The sequence below is a fragment of the Chaetura pelagica genome, unplaced genomic scaffold (genome assembly GCF_000747805.2).
Source record: "Chaetura pelagica isolate M959 unplaced genomic scaffold, ChaPel_1.0 scaffold128, whole genome shotgun sequence".
Lineage (NCBI taxonomy): Eukaryota > Metazoa > Chordata > Aves > Apodiformes > Apodidae > Chaetura > Chaetura pelagica.
In genome coordinates, this window is record NW_009954302.1 from 570998 (window position 1) to 576277 (window position 5280).

Genomic DNA, 5280 nt, shown 5'->3' on the forward strand with positions numbered 1-5280 from the left:
AAAATGGATTAGTTTTTTTTCTTTTGTCTTTTCCTTTCTTCTTGTAGCATCATTCCCTCTTTGCTCACAGAACCAATGTTGCTGTACAAAGATGGGTGCAGTGTATTTGTGTGTCTTCAGCTTGGGACACAGAGAGCAGTTGTTGAAGTGCATGGAGAGGGCAGGGTAGGAGAACCTGGCTGGAAGGGCTCACCTGTACCCTGGGACAGGGCACTGCCAGCCAGGCCCTGTCAGTGTGTGGCACTTCCTTTGTAACACAGAGTGAAAGATAAACCTTGTAGAGAAAGGGACTGTGGTGCTGACTACCTCTGTCATTGTCCTGCATGAGGAATGGTGCAGTACACAGAGGTCCTCCAGCTCAGTGGGCGTGGGGAAGGTTCTTCACACGCAGATGGCAGGTTACAGATCAACAAAGAGTCTGTATTTCTACCACATGGGCAAGTGGGTTGACCAACCCTCATACACATACCTGAACAAAAGACAGAGCTGCACAACGGGAGGGCTTGCAGAGTCTGTTGGGACTGATCTGTGCTCAGTGGGAGAAAGTTCTTCCATGTGCTGAGAGATCAGGCACTGCTGATTTTCAGAAGCATCCGTTGCTCCACTTTGTGGTGTAAGAGTGGACCAAAGCAGCCTGTTAAGCTCTAAGACATGGTGGTAGTTATGGGTTTAGGACCTATCTTCAGAGTGATCTCTCTTCTTTGAACACAGTTGTCTTTAATGTGACAGTTCTTTGGATAAAACCAATAAAAACTGTCTTTTAAAGAAAAAGCTGTTAAACCATAGCTGAGGATGACAGACTGTTCCCATGAAATGACTGTACTACACTGAGCATCAAGTGTTGTTGTGCACCCCAGGTAAAGAAGCTGCTCAAAAGTTTTGTTGGTGGCCACATATATGTCAAGAGTGGTGTGTTTTACTGCAGAAGTCAATTCAGCATTTCAGTGTGTTGTGCCAGGGTGTGATGGTGTGCCAGTTCACTCGGGCATGGCATGGAATCTCCTGTGCAGAAGTCAAAACAAGGCTCTCTGGAAATGTTCCTCTGGCAGCCTGTAAATGGACGAGGGCCCCAGGAGCACTTCCTGAGCAAGGAGGGAAGTCATAAAATGAGGGTTTCAGGACTTGGTCATGGAACAGGAAAGAGAAAAATGTTGCTTTCAGAGCTGGGGAGAAGTGAGTAAGAATTCAGAAGAGACATGAGGGGGAGGATGCCTTCAGAAGACCTGGAGTTGAGTCTTCAGGGCAGTTGTCTGGAGGTACTTGAAGGCTGAAGAGCCTGGCTGGACAAAGATCAAGGCCTGGGAAAGACAGAGAAGGATTCTACTTCTGTGGAGAGGTTCTATAACTTTGTCACAGACAGTGCTGGAAGGCCAGGTGCACACTCTTGGTTGCAACACCAAGTCCTTTGAATTTTCTCAGACAACAGTTTACATTGCAAAGCATCCGGAACATCATTAATTCCACACCAAAACATGCTTTAAATTCACTTTTGTCTCCAAAACAGTCATAGCTTTATGTAAAAGGTTAGGACCTGTGATTATACTTAAATGCTTGAGCTTGCAAGATCTAGAGGTGACTTTAATTCCTTTTCTTTTGACTTAAATATTGACATAAATAGAGTACATCCATGGGCTGCAAGCTGATTGTGAAACAAGACCAGCAGGAAATACTAGTGATGTGCCATTGGTTTGACTGGTCTGCAGGGATCATGACCTTGAGTACCATGGTAGTGTTTCCTCCAACATGACAGGACTTGGAGAAATGGCAGGAAGCTGAATCAGGGGAGATTTAGGTTGGATATGAGGAAAAGGTTTTTCACCCAGAGGGTGGCTGAGCACTGGTACCAGCTCCCCTGGAAAGTGGTCACAGCACCAAGCCTGCCTGAGCTCAGGAAGCCTTTGGGTGATGCTCTCAGGCACATGGGGTGATTCTTGTGGTGCCCTACAGAGGAAGAGGAGTTGGACTTGATGATCCAGATGGGTCCCTTCCAACTCAGCCTGTCCTATGATTCCATGTCCACTTCTGCCCGTGCTGGAAGAACTGCTCTGCCTTGCCACCCTGAGCAGAGGAACAGCTTTGCGTGGGTCAGTTCAGCTGCATGGACATAAGGCTTATCAGCACCTGCAGAAAATATTTCTTTATGACTGATGGGCAACTATCAGAGGTAGGAGGGCAGGGAAATGGAGCAGATTAGAAAAAAATAATTATAAGCTTCCACAAGCAGAACTCAATCAGTTTTTAGAGAGAACAAGAAGAATTGGCTTTGTAAAAACAGCAAACAACAATTTTACTCTCTGCAGCCATTCATATGAATCTCTTGGCTATGAAAGCAAATTCATTAACATTTTCTACCCATTTCTGAAGCAGTCTAGCTTTTTAGAGCAAGAGTTGCAGTTAAGTGTGAATAACACGATCCTCTTTCAGTTTAGAAAACAATTAAAGGTTGTTTCTGCTGGCACCTCAGAACCCTGGAAATACCCAAATGTTTCCAACATTTGTTGTTGAGTAGGTAGAGAAGAAAAGTGTCCTCACTAAGGAAGTATTTTCAAGACCTCAGTGAAGCAGCATTATGAATATCTAAACATGTAAAAATTGTGCTACAGAGCAATTAGAGCTTTCCTGAGGTACCACTGCTTGCAGTTGCTGCAGCTGATGTTACTGTTCAGAAACAGATGTTTTGTCTGCAAATAAGCAGACAATGTGAAGGAAAACTTGTTTCCAGCTACTTTTTTATACCATAGGCACCTTAAATCAGGGAACAAACGTACTCCTGAGGCTGATAGAGCAAAACCATTTGATTGCTTTTCTGTACATCCTAAGGAAAAAAAAAATGGGAATCATTCTGTCAGCTCTCAAAGCATGGAAAAGTTGAGGTACACCCTAGTAAGATGTTTATCTCTGTAGCCTGCAATGAACAGGATCTTAATGTATTTTACAGCTGCTATAAGTTATTTCTGCACATTAGGTAAGTCTACAATAATTAAACTTTGTTTATTAAGGATGATGAAGAGACTCTTTCAGGAATTGCATAATGCTTCTCTTTAGCAGCAGACAGAATGTTTTATGATAGTCTTAAAATCAAAATAGCCACATCTTGACTCTGATATGTTGGAAGGACTGCTATAAATACATTAGGTCATAAAACACTGGTGGTAAATATTTTGCTTACAAGTGCACCCATACAGAAACACAGTAAGATACGAACAGATTTATGCAACAGGCTTTACAAGCTCTGAAATCACAGAATCCTAGAATGCCAGGTTGGAAGGGACCTCAAGGATCATCTGGCCCAACCTTTCTAGGTACTATTATAGTTGTTAAGAGGTGGCTCAGCTCCCTGTCAAGCTGAGACTTCAAACTGTCCAATGTGGGGGAATCCATCACTTCCTTTGGGAGACTATTCCAATTTTTTACTGTCCTTGTGGTGAAAAAATGTACCCCTTATGTCCAACTGGAATCTCCCCAGGAGAAACTTGTGCCCATTGCCCCTTGTCTTTTGCTTGTAAATCAGGAGTCTCCATCTTCTTGGCAGCCACCCTTTAAGGACTGGAACATGGTAATAAGGTCTCCCCTGAGACTTCTCTTCTTGAGGTTGAACAAACCCAGTTTTCTCATCCTCTCATATGGCAGGTCCTCCAGTCCTCTGATCATCCTTGTGGCCCTTTTCTGGACCCTCTCTAGCCTGTCCCATCCCTTTTGTAGAGCAGGGACCAAGACTGAAGGCAATACTCCAGGTGTGGTCATTCTGACTTCAGAAAACAATGGTGTTAGTTTAATTCAGCCGCTTTCTCCAGGAAAACAGTGTAGAGTTCAGCCAATTCTACTGCTTGTAAGGACTTACAGACTTGACAGAAGGCTGGACACCCTGTTGGTGTGAGGGATACACTACTGAGAGACTGAGGAGTATGTGTCCACATGCTATGGGAGTATTGATTTCAGAAATTTTCTATCTATCTGTAAAAGTTCATTTTCTTGGTTACTCCAAGTCTATAAATACTACCTCCATATTTGTTCCTGATTTAACTGCTCAAAGAATATTTACCTTGGGTAAAATGACTGGGACATTTGGTGGAAAACTGATCAATAACAGTTGTACTGAGGCTACCTTTGAACTAATTTATATTGCAGGTATAAGGAATGGATTATTTAAAATATCTAAAAAGGATAAATGTTACTTCAACTAGGAGATAGTTGTATTTGAGTACATAAAATGTGCATTTGCCAGAAAAGTAACTGACCTGTTGAGAAACATTTTCCTAAAATCCCTCTTAAACTTTGTCAATGAAAAAGACTTCTGGAAAGGGGAGAGAATAGTTTATTCTGTCTGGGAGTGGATATGACAAGGAAGAGGTCTCACCTTCCAGCAGAGCTAAGCAATGGGAAAAGCTTTTTAATGGGTAAAACTAGTGAAGTAGTGGAGCAGATTACCTGAAAAAGCCATCAGAATTTCTGGACTTCCAGCTGTGTAGAGCAGTTTAGAGAAATATCAGGAATTAACTACATGTACTGGATTTAACTGAAGGAGGGCTGATAAGTTATTTCCTGGGATCCTTTTAGCTTCCTTTTTTATTCTCTTCCCTCCTCCATAGACTGGTTTTTAGTCCTTGCCACAAAAGGAGTGAACCTTCATAGAAACCCCTGAAAAACCTGTGCCAGCTGGGTTATGTTCCTGAGGTTTCTCTTCACTAGCATGAGTCAACTATTAAGCCACACACCGAGGCACCTCATGGAGCTGGTACCACTTAAGGCCCTTTGTCTTGGACATGCTTTCTTCTCTCTCAGGCTGAGGCTGGAAATTCCCAAATGTGGCCTTTCCATCATAGCTCTATTGCAGAGTTAAAGCCACTCTAAAAGTGGCCTTCACCCTCTAGAGGTTAATTGTGCAACCACTAGTGGTTTATTTCCAGGGAAAGTAGATTCATAAAACCAGCCCTTAATGACCATGTGGATTAGAGATGGGCCAGAATAAGCAGGGTGAGTTCAGCTGATATTCAAAAGAGACATGTATGACAGATTTATGTGGAGTCTCACCTGCCCTTTCTAAAGCAACTTCTCCTCGTGTGGTTTTTCATTTCAAGCAGAGAAGTGCTCCTGGTTGGCAGTCAATGTCTTGTGTTAAGATGCTCACCAGCCTTGGCAAGATGTTATTCTCACAGCCTCCTGAAATTTCTGTTGCATTTAACTGGTGACAACAGTGATTGTCTTTGATCCTTTACAGAGTAAACTAACTCCCAGCAACACTAGTTATAACAGTAACTAGCTTGCAAAGACAAAAAATGA